This window comes from Halichoerus grypus, chromosome 1, assembly GCF_964656455.1.
Source record: "Halichoerus grypus chromosome 1, mHalGry1.hap1.1, whole genome shotgun sequence".
Lineage (NCBI taxonomy): Eukaryota > Metazoa > Chordata > Mammalia > Carnivora > Phocidae > Halichoerus > Halichoerus grypus.
In genome coordinates this window covers 83,591,073-83,610,006 of record NC_135712.1, presented here as the reverse complement: position 1 = coordinate 83,610,006, position 18,934 = coordinate 83,591,073, and the positions used below count along the sequence as shown (strand labels likewise).

Sequence of the window (18,934 nt, the reverse complement as noted above, 5' to 3'; positions counted from 1 at the left end):
GCAATAGGAATTTAACACGTAAACATGGGCGTTTATGAGGTTAACACTTGACCTAACAGAGCAAGAGAGGGAAATTATCTCACCACATTGACAGTCTCTCTGACAAATTTCAGCACTTTAAAAGTAATATGGGCTGTACTTGATGTATAAGCAATGAAATACATGTTTATAAAGCACGAAATAGAAATTATTTGTATTAGACCGTGATATATTTCCATGTGACAAATCTGGGTTATTTTCCTTTCTGTCCTTCTAAGCCCAGGCCTTTCGTCTTAAGTGAGCATTCTTGTTTTCTGTTCAAAATATTATGTATGGAGATAGTGACTAATGGAGAAAGAAGGAAATAGTGTTGCAGTTATAATTTTGTGGTTGAGGGTGGTTGACCCTCACCTTACTCCAAATGGAGACAGAACTGCTGGCCTTCCGGAGGTTGCAAACCTATGGCCTAGGTGCAGCGTGTAGGCCAAAAATATGTGCATTTGACACACTCACTGTCAACCTGGAGTGTGTTTACATTTTTAATTTTTTTTAAGATTTTATTTATTTATTTGACAGAGAGAGAAAGAGCACACCCAGGGGGAGCAGGAGAGGGAGAAGCAGGCTCTATCCCAGGACCCTGGGATCCTAGATGCGGGGCTTGATGACCTGAGCCAAAGGCAGATGCTTAACCTACTGAGCCACCCAGGCGCTCTGAGTGTTTACATTTTTTAAAAATAAGTTGATACAGTTTACATTGTTTTAAAAAAATCGGGATTTTCAGGGACGCCTGGGTGGCTCAGTCGGTTAAGCGTCTGCCTTCGGCTCAGGTCGTGATCCCAGGGTCCTGGGATCGAGTCCCGCATCGGGCTCCCTGCTCCACGGGGAGCCTGCTTCTCCCTCTGCCTCTGTCTCTCTCTCTCTCTCTGTCTCTCATGAATAAATAAATAAAATCTTTAAAAAAAAAAAAAAAATCGGGATTTTCAGTTTCTTTTTAAAAATCAGAAAATCAGGAATCACTGTCCACAATCGCTCATGAGAATGTCTGCCAGTCCTGGCCCCCTACAGGGGGGGGGGGGCAGGAATTCGCTGGTCACCAGGGCCCTGCCACCCCTGTTCTTTCCCCAAGGCTGAATACAGAATGGTACTTAGTTGCATTCCTGCTATTTTTTTTTTTTTTCCAAATCAGAGTGAAAAGGGAAGTGAGCCGGGGGAGGGGACAGTTAGCTGTTTGATAAATTATGTCACTTAAAAATGTACTTTTTGTTTATAAATTTACTCACAGACTGGTATTGCCTTTGAGAGATGTTTATACCAACAGTCCCTGCTTCTTTCATTGAAATTTAGTAGTTACAGAGTCTGAGGATATTTTTCTTTTTCTTTCTTTCTTTCTTTCTTTCTTTCTTTCTTTCTTTCTTTCTTTCTTTCTCTCTCTCTTTCTTTCTTTCTGTCTTTTTCTCTCTCTTTCTCTTTCTTTCTCTCTCTCTCTCCTTTCTTTCTTTCTTTCTTTCTTTCTTTCTTTCTTTCTTTCTTTCTTTCAAAACACCATAAACATGTGTGGGGAAAATGGTACCTGGTAGAAAGGAAGACATCTTCCTGGCGATTTTAGCGGTCAGATATGAATCAATGAAGCAATAACTACTCTTTTCACGGGGCCATTCATTTAGTGTGATTGCTTCCTGAGGGTAATTTTATAGTTCTTAGAATTGTAAACTATGTGATATTAGCAAAGTCTATCTCATGTAATCTAAACTACTCAAGAGAGGAATTACAAATGCTTAAGAATGGGTTTTAGGAAGAATATTGATGATTTGTTGATTCATCTTTCCTTTAAAATGTATTCGTTTTTGTTTGCCAGTAAAGTGCCTATCAGGTGTGTCTTATATGAAATCCCATATAAAGCTCTTTATTCAGACCTTCAGACCTTCTAATATCTGAAACCAAACCTAAGGAGTATTGCTTCATTATGGAGTATTGAAATGCTAAAATGATCCTGCAAAATAATATTTCTACAGCAACATTACTTCTCCTTGTGCATGATTTTATGGTTTTTGTTTATACAGAATTTCATTGGTGGGTTAAAGGGAAGCAAAGTATAGCTTATAGACAGCAAATATAATCTCCAGTAAGAAGCATCAAAAAGGAGTTAGGAAACAGAAAAATGAGATTATTGGAAATAAGTGCATTTTCAAGGAACACATCCTAGCATGCGTGTGCATGCATGCGTGTGTGTGTGTGTGTGTGTGTGTGTGTATCTGTGTGTTCGTAGAAGAGTATTAGGGACTTAATGTATTCTTTTCAACATTCAATTAAAAAAATTAAGTAAAGGTGGGGCATCTGGGTGGGTCACTCGGTTAAGCACCCAACTCTTGAGTTTGGCTCAGGTGATGATTTCAGGGTCTGTCTATTAGAAATACAAGTAGATATTGTCAAATCCATAATCTTAGTGGAAGAAGTTAATATATCCCCTCTTAGAATTTGATGATTAAAGTAGCAAAAAAGTTGGGGTGCCTGGGTGGCTCAGTTGGTTAAGCATCTAACTCTTGACTTGGGCTCAGGTCATGATCTCAAGGTCAGGAGACCGCACAGCCCTGCTCTGGTTCCACGCTAGGTGTGGAGCCTGCTTAAGGTTCTCTTTCTCCCTCTCACTCTGCTCCTCCCCTCTGTGCTCTCTCTCTCTCTCAAAAGAAAAAAATAATAATAATAAAAATAATAAAGTAGAAAAAAGTAATAATAATAAGGATACATAGGGTTTTAATAATACATATAACAAAATATATATGTATACACATACATATCCAACAAATATGAGTACACATTTACTTCAAGTGCAAGTGCAATTATTTATGTTTTTAATTTACTGCACATTATGCCTCAGAAAACAATCTTAATAAATTTTCCTGCCGTGTGCCAGATAATGTTCTAGGTGCTAGGAACAGATAGTATGGAAAACAGACAAAATTCACTGCTCATGAAACATTCTATATGGGGAAACAGAAAAAATAATAAATAAATAAATAAAATATATAGTGTAACAAATGATAAAGCAGGGAAAAGGAATCGGAAGTGTTGGGTACAACTTAAATAGGGTAGTCAGGGAAGGCCTCCCTGAAAAGGGGACATTTGAACAAATTCTTGAAAGATAGAGGGAAAAAGCCAGGTTCACATATAAGAAGAAAAGATTCCAGAAAGAGGAAAGAGTCAGTGCAAAGGCAAAGAGGCCCAGGTATGCCTGGCAAATTCTGGGAAGAGCAAGAATCCCTGTGGAGCTGGATCAGAGTGAGCAAGGGATAGAATCATGGGAGATAAGGTCAGAGACATACTAGGGGGCTAGGTTTTAGGGGGTCTTGTAGACCATTATAATGGCTTTTGGTTTTGTGGGAGGAAAGTGGGTGTTACATTAGTTTCCGGTGTACAACACTGTGATTCAACTTCCCTAGACGTTATAATATCCTCACCACAACTACCATTGGTCACCATACAATGGTATTACAATAGCTTTAACTCTGTTTCCCATGCTGTACCTTTTATTCCCATGACTTTTTTATTCCATACCTAAAAGCCTGTATCTCCCTCTCCCCTCCATCCATTTTGTCCATCTCCTCACCCCCTTCCTCTAGCAACCATTAGTCTGTTCTCTGTATTTATAGGACTAATTCTGCTTTTTGTTTGTTTATTCATTTGTTTTAGTTTTTCCACATATGGGTGAAATTGTATGGTATTGATCTTTCTCAGTTTGACTTATTTCACTTAGCATAATACCGTCTAGATCCATCCATGTCATCGCAAGTGACAAGATCTCATCCTTTTTATTTTTTTTTTAAGATTTTATTTATTTATTTGACAGAGAGACACAGAGAGAGAGAACACAAGCAGGGGGAGTGGGAGAGGGAGAAGCAGGCTTCCCGCCAAGCAGGGAGCCCGACGTGGGGCTCGATCCCAGGACCCTGGGACCATGACCTGAGCCGAAGGCAGATGCTTAATGACTGAGCCACCCAGGTGCCCCGATCTCATCCTTTTTAAAGGCTATGAAATATTCCATTGTGTATGTGTATGTGTGTGTATGTGTAACCACATCTTCCTTATCCATTCGTATATTGATGGACACTTAGATTGGTTCCATGTCTTGGGTATTAATGCTAAATAATACTGTAATAAACATAAGGGTGCGTATATTTTTTGACTTAGTGTTTTCAGTTTCTTTGGGTAAATACCCAATAGTGGAATTATTTGATCACATGGTATTTCTATTTTTAATTTTTTGAGAAACCTCCATACTTTTTTCCACAATGGCTGCACCAATTTACATTCCCACCAACACTGTACAAGGGGTCCTTTTCCTCCACATCCTCGCCAACACTTGTTATTTCTTGTGTTTTTTATTTTAGCCATTCTGAGAGGTGTAAGGTGATATCTCACTGTGCTTTTGATTTGCATTTCCCTGATGATTAGTGATGTTGAGCATCTTTTCATAGGTCTATTGGCCACCTGTATGTCTTCTTTGGAAAAACGCCTGTTCAGGTCCTCTGCCCATTTTTATCAGATTGTTTGGGGGTTTTTAAGTGTTGAGTTGTATAAGTTCTTTATATAGTTTGGATATTAACCCCTTACTGTATATTTCATTTGCAAATCTTCTCTCATTCAGTAGGTTGCCTTTTTGTTTTATTGATGGTTTCCTTTGCTGTGCAAAAGTCTTTCATTTTGATGTAGTCCTAATAGTTTATTTTTGCTTATTTCCCTTGCCTTAGAAGACATAGCTAGAAAAATGTTGCTATGACCAATGTCAGAGAAACTATTACTTGTGCTCTCTGCTAGGATTTTTATGGTTTCAGATCTCACATTTAGGTCTTTAATTCATTTGGAGTTTATTTTGGTGTATGGTGTTAAAAAGTGGCCCAGTTTCATTCTTTTGCATGTAGCTGTTTTCCCAGCTACCATTTATTGAAGAGACTTTCTTTTCCCTTTTGTTTATTCTTACCTCCTTTGTCATAGATTAATTGACCATGTAGGTGTCATAAATTCTGTAAATTCTGGGCTCTCTATTCTGCTCCATTGATCTGTGTCTGTTTTTGTGCCAGTAGCATATTGTTTTGGTTACTGCAGCTTTGCAGTATATCTTGAAATCTGGTATTGTGATATCTCCAGCTTCATTCTTTCTTCTCAAAATCACTTTTGCTATTTGGGGTCTTATGTGGATCCATACAAATGTTAGTATTATTTGTTCTAGTTCAGTGAAAAATGTTGGTATTTTGATAGGGATTGTATTAAATCTATAGATTGCTTTGGGTAGTATGGACATTTTAACAATATTCTTCCAATCCATGAGCATGAAATACCTTTTCATTTGTCTGTATCATCTTCAAATTCTTTCATCAGTGTTTTATAGTTTTCACAGTATAGATCTTTTACCTCTTTGGTAAAGTTTATTCCTAGGTATTTTATTCTTTTTGATGCCATTATAAATGGGATTGCTTTCTTAATTTCTCTTTGTGATAGTTCATTATTGTTGTATAGAAATGCTATTGACTTCTGAGTATTAATTTTGTGTCCTGCAACTCTACTGAGTTCATTGGGTTCTTACTGAATGAAATGAGAAGCCATTGGACGATTTAGAGGGGTTGGATGGTCTTAGTTCCACTTGAGAAAACTAACTCTGGTTGGTGGGTTGGCTGGATTGTAAAGGAACAAAGGAATAAGTAGGGAGAGTAGTTAGGAGTTTACTGCAATAATCAAAGGAGAATTGACTGTGGCTGGGACCAGGATGGTGGCAGTGGGAGTAGTGGAAAATAGTTGAATCTAGAAGGTTTCAAATGTAGAGCCAACAAGATTTGCTGATAGATAAGATATGGAGTGTGAGAAAAAGAGGAGAGTGCAGGAAGATTCCAAATTTTTAAAAATTCTTTATTTAAATTCAGTTTAGTTAACATATACTGTATTATTAGTTTCAGGGGTAGAATTTAGTGATTAATCCCCATCACCCAATTATCCCTTCTCCTCACCCACCACCCCTCCAGCAACCATCAGTTTGTTTCCTAGAGTTCAGCATCTCTTATGGTTTGCCTCCCTTTTTATTTTCATCTTATTTTATTTTTCCTTCCCTTCCCCTATGTTCATCTGTTTTGTTTCTTCAATTCCACATATGAGTGCAATTGTATGGTATTTATCTTTCTCACTTTGACTTATTTCACTTAGCATAATACCCTCTAGTTCCATCTATGTCATTGCAAATGGCAAGATTTCATTCTTTTTGATGGCTGAGTAATATTCCATTGTGTGTGTGTGTGTGTGTGTGTGTGTGTATATGTATATATATATACACACACACACAATGGAATATATATATATGTGTGTATATATATGTGTGTGTGTGTGTGTGTGTGTATATATGTATGTATGTATATGTATGTATACCACATCTTCATCCATTCATCTGTCATGGACATCTGGGTTCTTTCTATAGTTTGGCTATTGTGGACATTGCTGCTATAAACATTGGGGTGCAGGTGCCCCTTTGAATCATTATGTCTGTATCTTTTGGATAAGTACCTAGTAGTGCAATTTCTGGGTTGTAGGGTAGCTCTATTTTTAACTTTTTGAGAAAGCTCCATACTGTTTTCCAGAGAGGCTGCACCAGTTTGCATTCCCACTAACAGTGTAAAAGGGCTCCCCTTTCTCTGCATCCTCACCAACATCTGTTGTTTCCTGACTTGTTAATTTTAACCCTTCTGGCCTGTGTGAGGTGGTATCTCACTGTGGTTTTGATTTGTATTTCCCTGATGCCAAGTGATGTTGAGCATTTTTTCATGTGTCTGTTGGCAATTTGTGTGGGAAGACTCCAAAATTTTGAGCCTAAGCGAGTTCTGAGAATGGAGTTATTCTTAACTGAGAAAAGAAGCTGGTTTGGGATAGAAGTGAGATTATCAGAGTTTAGGTCCAATTTTGTTAAGTTTGTGATATTTACATCTCAAAGTGGAGATGTCAAGTGGGCATTTGGATATTTGAATCTGCCTTTTAGTGGAAACATTAGTTTTGAGGTAAAAATTGGGGAATTGTCAGAATTTACATGTGACTTAAAGCCATGAGATTTGTGATAAGATCACTAAGGGAGTGAATAGAGAGAAGAGATTAAAGGACTTTGCTCTAAGACACTCCAATGTTAATATTTAGGAAAGCCAGCAGGGAGGATGAGAAGGGGCAGCCATGAAGATAGGGAAAAAATCCAGGGAAGCATACTGTCTTGGAAGCCAAGTGAAGAAAGTATTTTAAGGAGGAGGGAGCAATCAATTCAGTCAAATGCCAAAGAGTCAGCATAACATAGTGGCTAAGATGAAGATTCTGCGTCTGCCAAGTTCAAATCCAGCTCTGCAGATTATTTGCTGTGTGACCTTGAAAAAGTCACTACCCGTCTCTGTCTCCTCCATCTGTAAAAAGGGTATTATAATGGCTGCTATTTTATATGGTTATTGTGAGGCTTATGTGTCTCACTTTGTTTAACACACTTAGAGTAGTGCCTAGAGTATATATAGTAAGTGCCTAATAAATGACAACTATGATTATTATTTTTTTATTGTTGGACATTTTTGTTATTTTTTCTTCTAGCTTCATTGTGATGTAACTGACATACGGCACTATGTAAGTTTAAGGTGTACAGCACAATTACCTGACATATATATTGTGAAATGATTACCACAGTGAGTTAAGTTAACCCTCATCATTTCATACAGGTATAAAATAAGAAGAAAAATGTTTTTTTCCTAATGATGAGAACTCTTAAGATCTACTCTCCTAGTAACTTTCAAATATATACTGGCTATGATTATCATTATACTTAATAGTAGCAAGAATTAGTAGTAGGGGGAAGAATAAGGAAAGGACTGAGACTTGACCAGTGGCTTTGGCAATGTGGAGGTCACTTGTGATATTGACAAAGAACAATTTGGATAGAATAGTGGGAGCAAAACTTGTTTAGAGTGATGTCATGTCCAAGAGAAAATGGGAGAAGTTGAACTGGAGACAATAAGTACAGGAACTCTTTCAAGAACTTTTTCTTTAAAAAGTAAAGGGGAGGGGTGCCTGGGTGGCTCAGTCGGTTAAGCCTCTGCCTTCGGCTCTGGTCATGATCCCAGGGTCCTCAGGTCATGGAGCTCTGCGCTCAGTGGGGAGTCTGCTTGTCCCTCTCCCTCTCCCTCTGTGCTTTCTCTCTTTCTCTCTCAAATAAATAAAATCTTTTTTAAAAAAGTAAAGGGGAACAGAGAAATAAGTTGGTAGCTATAGGCAGAAGTTTACTGAGAGGATTTTTTAATTATAGGAGAAATAACAAATTTCCATTAGTGAGTATATTCATTTTAAATATAACTTGAATCAGAGCTTGGTCTCAGGAGTCAGTCTGAAGGCTTGCTGGCGATGGGCAGAGAAGATGGAGTGGTGTGGAGCACTGTAAAGGGACTGAGCTCCAGCCACCTCGTATTGCATGTATGTATTTGTTCTCTCCCATACTAGCACATACGCTCCAGAAGAGAGGCCCTTGTTTTATTCCTTGCCCTTATCTCCATCACCTTGAACAATGCCTAGCACACAGTAGGCATTCAATAAGTATTTGTTAAGTGGATGACTATTTCCAGTGAAAATCCGAGGCCCAGAAAAGTTCAATATAATTGCTTGTCCAGCTGATTATGTCACAGTCAGATCTAGAACCTGCATCTCCTGGTTCCCATTATAGTGAACGTTCCAGTATTAGGGAAACCTGGGTTTCAGAATTCATATCCTATGAACACTGGGTGTTATATAAGACTGATGAATCACTGAACTTTACCTCTGAAACTAATAATACACTATATGTTAATTAATTGAATTTAAATTAAATTAAATTTAATTAAAAAAAAGAATTTATATCCTGCTCTTCAAAGTAGTACAGTATTAAAGAAACTTACAGCAATTTCAAAGGTTGAAAGGAGGCAGAAAAGAATGGAACAACTTCCCAGCTTATCCTAAGTTGTTATCCTAAGTCATTGCAAATACTATTTTTATTCTGTTGAAAAGTTAAATTTTGTTGATGATGTGGCTATTAAATAATGAAAACTTAGAAGTCTTGAAAAATCTATAAATGGTCTAATAATAATAGACATTTGTTTTATAATATAAAATGAAAATGAAAGTTTTGAAGATTACCACAAATCTTGACCTTCTTTGTATTGCACATACACCCTATATATTTTTTAAGGACTACAAACAATTTAAAACTTGAAAATATGATTCCTTGAGGTAAAAAGTTAAATTGCATATAAATGTAGCAGATATTTCCACAAAACTTACCAGTAATTGGGCTTTTTATGCAAGTAGAAATAACCTTGAAACTTTTTTACTCAGTTTAATAAACTGTATCCAGCATCAGATTAAAAAGTTAAGAGAAGAATTGTATTTCTCTGTAGTGTTTACTCCTGGATGCTTAGCGGCATTAGGAAGTAGCAATCAATCATTCCATCCATATCTAAAACTTAGATACAAAATATGTTTAAATCAATGTAGATGGAGACATGTAACATGCCTGTATATGGAAGCTGAAAATTGAGTCTCCAGTTGTGTAACCATAAAAGCATCTCTCTTGCTAAGTTTCTAAAAAGCATACACGTGTGAAATAAGACAAATAGTTCGCCAGAGATTTTCTTTTTTCGTCTTCAACATGGCCTTATCTTTTGACCTAGTAATCTCATTCCAGTAATATTCCAGTAATCTGGAATATTACTCCAGAGAAGTAATCACAAGGAGGGAAAATGCTCAATGTTTGAAGATGTTCATTGCAGTAGTATTTATGTAATTAAAGAATTGGAAAAAACACAGATGTCCAGCAAAAGAGATTTAACTAAATTGGAGCGTGTCCACTTTATATAATATGTAATCATTAAATGCATAGTATAAAATGCTCGCTGTATAAAAATATGTGTTTAGTTTGTGTATGCCCTATTAAACAGTTCAATCTCAATCAATTCAGTTATTGTCATATACATATATATGTAGCTGTGTGAATGCTACCTGGCTTAAGGGCAGGGGAAAAATAGAGAAGTAGCACCCTTTATAAAATTTTGTCTTAAGAATGCTTAGTTCTGACTGGTTGAGCCACATGACACATTGATAAAGACTTTTAGGTTCCCACCTAAGCAATCACCATTTCTCATTCATTGTAACTTGCCTCTTGAAGCAGAGAATTTAGCTTATCGATTCTGGGTATTTTGCTAGCCTCTTCAAGTCATTTTGGAATCCTTTTTCAGATGATGTGAAGTAACTCTATTTCAGTGCACATCTTTGCTGTAGAAACGTGATTTTCGGCTTTGCAGCCCAAGGATACATTCCATGTATGAATAGAAGTCTTTGTGCAACAAGAGTAAAGTCATCAGCTTCTATGCTATGAAGAAGAAATGTTCATCTCCTAATGTGCATATATGTAAGCCACCTCTTTAAAATCAGCCTCCTTAAATGGCACTGAGTACGCTTCTGTGTATGACACATCAATGTCCATTAATTGCATGAAGAGAACTGAGATTCCAATGGCAAAATCTGTAAAAGTAGATATACAAAGAAAAGTGGAAGCATCTGTTTAATATATACGACATTAGAATTTAATTTTACCTCTGTGATGCTTTTGTGTGGCTGCAGTGTTACAGCAGAGCACATAAGCATAGCCGTGCAGTGTCAGCAGGTGCATGCCACCAAATTACTGCTTTTAATTTGCATATTCATCTGCTAAGAAGCATGTCATTATCATATCAAAGGGATACTAAGCAACATCTAGCTTGGAGAGATGTGGCATAGTTTCAATAGGAGCAATTAATGCAAGATGAGGACTCTCTTTCTGTCATGTCTCCCAGGGCTAGCTGTAATCGGGCTGATTATTGGATACCAATAAGACCGAGGGCCCAGTTGGCACAGAATAAGACAAGAACTGGAAAGGGAGCCTGCTAGTCCTCTCCACTGTACACTTGATGGCAACATGATGCTCCGGTCACTCAAAAGAATCCTGTTCTTATTATAGATGCTGTCTATATGCACTCATCTATTTCAGTTGTCATAAAATGACCAGATGCAGTCCAAAATTAGTCATGTATTTTTAAAAAATGATCTTGACTTTAGAAAGCATGTCAAGGAAACATGAAAGAGACATTAAAACCGGGCTCATAAATACAAGTTTTAGTACTTAGGTAAATTCCATTTGAGCAAACAAATATCATCTTCCTCCTTCAAGCATTTATTGAGCACCTAAGTATATGTCAGATAATGTCAGGTGAGGAAGATGCAGACTCCCAACTAGTGACAGTCCCTAATTTCAAAGAACTTGCAGTTGAACAGGGGAGACAGGCACATAAACCAAATGAAACTTAAATAACATTTTCTTTCTTATTGTTTATGAACTTAGGAAAGGCCACAAATGTGAAAAGCCATCTTTTGATATGACAGTAAGGGCATGTGGTATCATCTCTTTTTAGGAAAGTCTCTTAAGAACAGAATTTTTAATTTTAGTTTCATTTTAGATATGATCTCACTTTTCCTTTCCTAATGGTAGCAGCTAAAAACAGTGCACAAATGTGAATACTTGAACAATGGAAGTATAGATAACTTCTTAAATTGTCCTGTTGTTTCTCAGTCTTTCATCGGATACATTGGCATAAGCAAGTGCTTTGAAAAAGCGGGAACCATTAATAGCTTGCTTCCTACAGTGTCTAGGATAGGAGAGTATACACATACACTTTCATTCATTTATCCAACAAAAAATTTCTGAACTCTATGTGCCAAGCACTGGTATAAGCACTGGGAATACGTATGGCTGTGAACAAAATGATGGGCTGGCCAAGTGTCTGCCCCTGAATTTACATTCACACAAGCTCCTGTGTGTGAATATATGCACCAAGCACGTGCCTAATGGAAAGCTCAGTGCCATTCACTCAACAAGCATTTAATGAGCACTTGGTGTCACACTAGGGAAATGACAAGGATATTAAGTTTACCTTGGAAACTACAAACCAGAATGAGTACAAAAAAGGCTTTCAAATGACCAGTATACTTAGAACCAAATGGCTTATGGGAAACAAAACTTAAAATAAGAAGGTATTCTTTCATGGATGTCCAGTCTTATAAGTAGTTTCAGATATCAACCAGTCATCTCAGCATAGCCCCAGAAAATTCACCAACCACCTTCTTGTCCATTGCTGTTAAAATTTCAGGGATGAGGCATTGGATCTTAGTGAGCATGAGAGCCAGGCACTTTGAGTACATCATCTTATTAATACTCAGAGGAATCCTCAAAGATATGTACTAATACACCCAATTTGCTGGTAAGGAAACCAAGGTTCAGAGTTTATGTTTCCCAGGGTCACCCAGTTGGTAAGTAACTGGGTAGGTTTGGAACTCAAAGTTTTCTGATGCCAAATATGTATTCTATTTTCAGTTCTTTATAACATAGCATTCAATATTCCTAGTCTAATCTATTTTGTGACAATGAATATGAATATCAGAGCTAACTTACATGATTATAACTGATCATCTTGAGGAAAAACAATGTTTCCCAGTACCAGTCTTTTACTTTATTATGGTGGGAATTATGGGTTAAATGATGTATATTGTATGAAAACTACAGGTTGAAAATTTAAACAAATGAATAAAAATATAGTCTCTTTACCTGTATTTTACTACTCTGGCTGACCTTTTCACAAAATGGAAAGGACTTTTTTCTCTTTTTCAGTTAACTTTAGGCTGAGAATTATGGACTCAGGTTTGGTTTGGTTTGGTTTTTGTTTTGTTTGGTTTGGTTCAGATTGGCTGTTGGTAGAGTTGAAAAAGCTGCTGACTTAAAGTCAGAAGACTTGGGCTTAAATCCTAGTTGTCTGTGAGAGATACTTAGCTAGCAAGGGCTTCAGTCTTCTCCCCTGTAAAATGAGGAATTTAATCTATTTGCTATCTTGGGTTGCTTCCAGGTCTAACTTTCCATGATTCTATGAAAAACAGCTAGCAAGGGTCCTACTTCAAATACAATACATAAAATATTTGAAAGTCCATACTTCTTGAATCCTTCTTTCCTACAAATAACCTAAACTAAACTAAAATTATCTGTTATATTTTGAAATAATACCTCTACGCAAAACTTTAGTAAATGGTAATTATTGATTAAATGTGACCTTATCACAAGAGTTGATTGCATCACAGCACTGAATGTTGACTTATTTCTTTGTTACCAAGAAAAAAGGAAGGAAGGAAGGGGAGGGAGGGATGAAGGAATTAAAAAAAGGGAAGAGAAAGAAAGGAAGCCAAACTTGGGTATATATATGTTACGCATTCACACATATAACAACATGCATGTTATGTATGTATGCATACATGTCTGTGTATTACATATACACACACGATTATACTGACAACTTCTTTAAGTTCTATGATTTTTTTCTGCCATAGCAGAATGAGGAAAATGTTGCCCTTCAACAAGTTCATATTCCAAGTAGTTTATGGCGTCCTTCCCCTAAGTGAAGTGGTGGGTTCCACAAATGCTGGAGTTCCACAGAGAAGTTTATTTAATTCTCCTCTTCTGTTAACAGGAGTCAGCTTAAGCGCCTGGGTGGCTCAGTCGATTAAGTGTCCAAATCTTGATTTTGGCTCAGGTCATGCTCTCAGGGTCGTGAGATCAAGCCCCACATCTGGCTCCATGCTCAGCGCAGAGTCTGCTTGAGACTCTCTCTCTCTCTCTGCCCATCCCCTTGCCCATGCTCTCTCTCTAAATAAATAAATAACATCTTTTTAAAAAAATCAATCATGAGTTAATTGAACTTATAGCTATGTTTATAACTATTTGTATTATTTATCACTATTAAGTTAAATATCATTCAATTATCATCTACTCTGGGCATTTGGATATTTTCAAATTGATTTGTTTAAGCCTGCATTCACACAAAAAGGTCTTCAAGATCACTCTGTTGTTTTCAAGGTACCCTAATTCAGGTCAAAACCTTAATTAATCCCACACAGAATAGCTTTAATCACACACAGCTCTTTTGGAGGCATGCTCGAAAGGCGGCACCTTTCACAAATTAATCACATCTTCCAACCATCGGTTCATTTTGGGCCCTCCTATCAGTTTTTTTTTTTTTAAGATTTTATTTATTTATTTATTTGACAGAGAGAGAGAGCACAAGCAGGGGGAGTGGCAGGCAGAGGGAAAGGGAGAAGCAGCCTCCCTGAAGAGCAGGGGGAGCCCCATGTGGGACTCGATCCCAGGACCTTGGGATCATGATCTGAGCCGAAGGCAGTTGCTTAACCAACTGAGCCACCCAGGTGCCCCCGTCAGTTTTGATATAACTTCTCAAACTTCTATACAGCAATTATAGGCCTCAAATAACTGCTACATTTTTTAAAACTTTGAAAAGTTTTTCACTCATAATTCATGGAGGAATTTTTTGTGTCTACGTGCTATGTTTAGGGCTTATAATGGTGATGGAGTTTCTCAGCAAGTTCAGTCACAAACCTGTCACCTTCATGTTTAGCTGCTACTATAGAAAATGAGAACCTCTGCCCTTGTAGAAAGGATTCAAAGTACTTCACCCACCTTATGTAAACAAGGGGTATTGGTGTAACGTAGGATTTTTTGGTTTCTAAGGAAAGATAAAGAAGCTGCTTTTATTCATGTATATATGTATATAGTAGCAACAGTGAAGCTAAGTGGTAATACCGGATACAGTAGAATAAGAAAATGTGGTGTTCTTTAGAAAAAAGTAAGCTTTATTGGTACAATTCAGATGACTAGAAATAACATTTGTTTATCCCCAAAAGAAAGGCAAAAAATGAAAAATATTAAGTGATGACTAACAAATTGCTGAGGTTGAAATTGAAGAAGGATTTACTGTTGATAGGAGAGGGGAGATATAAATAGAGGAAGATAAAATTGTGCCCTTAATAACATGGGAAAAAGTGTACCATGGGCAAATTTTAACTGCACAATACCTGAAGACTAATAGATTCATTGTATGGCTATATCATGCAAAGTCATCGCTAGAAATTTTTGATCCAATTCTGTAACTATGTACGGTGGTGGATGTTAACTAGACTTATTGTGGTGATCATTTTGCAATATATATAATGAAATCACTATGATGTACACCTGAAACTAATATAATATTGTATGCCAGTTTACCTCAATAAAAATAAATTAGAAATCCTTGATCCACTTAGGAAGAAAAACTTGGCAGAAGGATAAATGGATAGTTAATTAATTAAAACTAACCTAAAACAAGAACAAAATTTGAAACCACCCACAGTCATATGGCCACAGTATGTTTGTATGGTAAGAGAATTAAGACTTTCCAGAATAGAATATTGGTGACACAGATATGTTTTGTTTGGCTGCTTTAAAAGTAGAAAAATTTCACACTTAAAATATCCATATTTCTTTCTTTTCTTAAGAAAAAAAGATCTGGAATTACTGATGTATATTCCTACATGACAGTTGGCAGGAACTAAGCAGTAGATGTCCGCTTTAGACCGAGTCTCTCCTGTTTTGCCATAGTTTCCACCAGCCCCTCTCATCTTACCCCCAGACTGGTTATCTACCTGATATTTTGGTGGCTTTTGAGTGTTCAGCTCATGAAATGCTAAGCATTACTCCAGGCTACAGCCTTTATATTGGTAATCCTCGAAAATATTCTGAGTGACAGATAGTATAATTCATATTTTAAAGACAAGGAGACCAAATCTCTGGGACTTTTGGTAATTTGCACAATTATTCATGTAAGAAACAACTATCATGCTCTTTATTACCTTTCTTGGTAAATAATACTTTAAGATTAGAAAAGTTTAGGCCAGTCATTCTTAAATTTACCTATATATTAAGATCACCTGAGAAGCTTCAAAAAATGTATGCGTCTGGGATGTCTGGGTGGCTCAGTTGGTTAAACGTCTGCCTTAGACTCAGGTCATGATCCCAGGGTCCTGGGATCGAGTCCATCATCGGGCTCCTTGCTCAGAGGGGCACATGCTTCTCCCTCTGTCTGCCACTCCCCCTGCTTGTGCTCTCTCTCTCTCTCTCTTCCTGTGTCTCTCTCTGACAATTAAATAAAATCTTAAAAAAAAAAAAAAGTGTGTGGGTCCCATCCCAGGCCATAGAAATCAGAATCTCACAGCTGATTTTAATGTATAAGCAGGGATATAAACCCCTAGTTTATGTATCAAAAGACAATTTCCTATTTGTTCTTAATTCTGATTTTTATTAGTTGCTTCTGTGGACAGACAGACATTTGGCATTATAAAACACTAAGTTTTACTTTTGAAAGTGTGTATTGTATTGTATTGTATTGTATTGTATAGCCAATGCATTAACAAACCTCCTAAACTGAGTTTGATTTGACCCAATTCTACGTGGAGTTTGCATAGCACTGAAACAAAACAAATATTTGAATTCTGGTACCTATTTGCTGTAGGTATCAAGTATCTTCACATGACTAAGTTTTAACTTTGCGTGTATGAGGCCTAGCCAGGCCACTACTACATTGAGCAATTAAGTTTTAGTATAGGTCTCATGAGCAAAACTTGCATCTTTTCTGATGCCTTGGGCCTGTTTTGGTCACTACATGCAAAGCCCACTTTGACCAATCAGTCAAAAAATAATGACACTGGTTGTTTGATTATTTTTTTTAAATAAGAAATTAGCTAATTTCACTGATCAAATGATCACAGGTGTATTGGTTTGCATGTGCAGACCATCTACAATATTAATGCTATTATTGTATTTTATTGAATTTTTGGTAAAATTCAATGTGATTTTTCTGTGGATCAATTCAAATATTACTAGGCCTGGAGAAAAGGAGGAAGAAAGTAGGAAATATAATTATTTAGTCATGGTAAAATGTGACACAATTTTTGCTTTAAAATAAACTCCATGCATTATAGATGAATATTTGTTTTTAGAGGCCTCATTCAGACAGAAAAAAAAAGAAAAAGAAAAAGAAAAAAACTTGCAAATTACTTCCTTCTTTTGGAATATGTCTTTACCAGTAAGTGTACTGGAAATGGTTCCACATTAAAGTGGTTTTTCATAGAAAAAGAAGCACCATCTAAAATTAGAACATTTACTTCAGACATGACTTATTTTGATACATCATAAAATTTTGTGAAGAACAATTTTGAAGCATGGTTTAAGATTGCAATATTCTCTAGTGAATAGAGCACTGGATAGTAAATTTCAGAATTTGGATATTCATCCAAAATTAGAAGCTAAAGAAACGCTGGAGTTTGCCACAATTAAGGCATGGGTGTTGGGAGGCCTCATAAGCCTGCTTTCAACAGGTCACTAGTGTATGTTAAATAATCACTCAGCATCAGCAGGCTCTATTAAAAATTTCCTAACTCAGCTAATTTGAGCTCATTAATTCTCAAAGCATCTTCATAAGTAAGAATACTAATAAAAATCTATTTTACATATGGAATACAGAGATAGAGAATATGCCTTGCTGAAGATGAGGTTGAAATTACATAAAGTTTAGATTGGCTTACTGAGCACAGTGTTGGAGCCTGTATGACATGATGATAAATAGATAGATGATAGATAGATAGATAGATAGATAGGCATATCTATACCACTTATAAATATAATGTGGGTTTGGATATGAATGTCATGATATCAAATTCTTTATGATAATATAAGTTTTAGTTAGATTTAAGTTAACTGTAAACAACAAAAACCAACTCAACTAACCTGTACAATAAATAGGATTTATTAGCTAACATATAAAATCCAGGGGCAGACCTGGCTTTTTTCAGTGACAGGTGATATCATCTTGGTTTCTGTCTTAGACTGTCTCTACTTGGCATCAGGATGGTGCTGAAAAGCCTCCCTCCCCCATACCACTACTTCAATTGTTGACATCTAGCGACCCTTCTAGAAAGAATTGTTCTTCTTTAATAACTCTAACAGAAAAGTTCAGGGCAGCACCCTGATTATCTGGCTAGCTGGCCCTGTATCAATCACTATAGCCTGAGGGTATTCTGATTGTCTAGGCTTAGGTTATGTGCCCACCCCACCCTTGTATCTGGTGGGGCATGAAGGGATCAGGGTCATTCTGCCTTCCCCAGCAACGTGAAGATGGTCCTGTCCTGGGAAAGTGTCCTATTAGTGGGAGAATGTGAAGAAAGGTAGTGACTAGACAAAAACACCATCTACACCACTTCAACATACAAGGCCCTATGTATTTGGCCCCTGCCTACTAATGTTGCCTTGTTAGCTTTCATTCCCCATAAATACATTAACTCTAACCAGACCCAATTACTAGAGTTTCCTGAGTTTTATGTGTTTGTTGAATGAATTAATGAGCAACTATGTCAGTAGAGGTGACTCTGTGCTATTACTGGGGATGTGGAAAACTTGAGGCCTCCTGAGCTAACTGAAAATTCCAGATAACTTAATCCATGTTGTTCTAAGTGATCTTTATTATTCCATGGAGTGTTGAGTGAATATGAAAGTGGGCTCATTAATGATGGTTTTATATGATGAGTGTATTTATGTCTATTTATGGTTATAAATACCTGTCTCTTCTCCTAGACTGAGAGCAGGAGTCCCACTTTCTTTGCATCCTTAGAAGTGCCTACACTAATGCTCTATACATACTATGTGCTTAGTAAAGGTTTCTGAACTGAAATGAATAGTTGATTCCAGTTCTTAGGCAAGGCACTTCCTGCTTTCCCATGATGACTATTTTTCCTCAAGCAGCTGTCAAAGGCTGTAATTTACATGTGTGTGTTTGATGAAGAAGCTGCTCTAACTATAAACGTTCTGACCTCATAGTGCTTGTCCGTAGCAGCCTGCGTAATAAAAACTGTGTTGCCTAGTTTCTGTATTGAACACTGGAGTGCTTTAGAAATATTAAAGTCCACGCATGACAAAGTTCCTACTTACAGAGATTTTCCTCTATTGTTTGCAGGCAAATTGGCTTAA

General features: G+C 36.9%; 1 protein-coding gene and 1 long non-coding RNA gene across 4 annotated transcripts in view; one reads left to right on the top strand and one right to left on the bottom strand.

Moving 5' to 3' along the window:
* The window catches only part of LOC144381347 (uncharacterized), a 785,460-nt gene that overhangs the window by 478,131 nt on the left and 288,395 nt on the right, over positions 1–18,934 (top strand). The gene's annotated exons all lie outside the window — the stretch shown is intronic.
* LOC118537669 (uncharacterized) overlaps positions 1–18,934 on the bottom strand; it is a 185,873-nt gene that overhangs the window by 6,901 nt on the left and 160,038 nt on the right. Inside the window, exon 4 of one of the 2 annotated variants that reach the window (XR_013446361.1) lies at positions 10,256–10,527. The exons of the other annotated variant lie outside the window; for it this stretch is intronic. This is a non-coding gene — a long non-coding RNA (uncharacterized LOC118537669). Of the gene's footprint in view, positions 1–10,255; positions 10,528–18,934 lie in introns of those variants that run through there. 2 annotated transcript variants of the gene reach the window in all.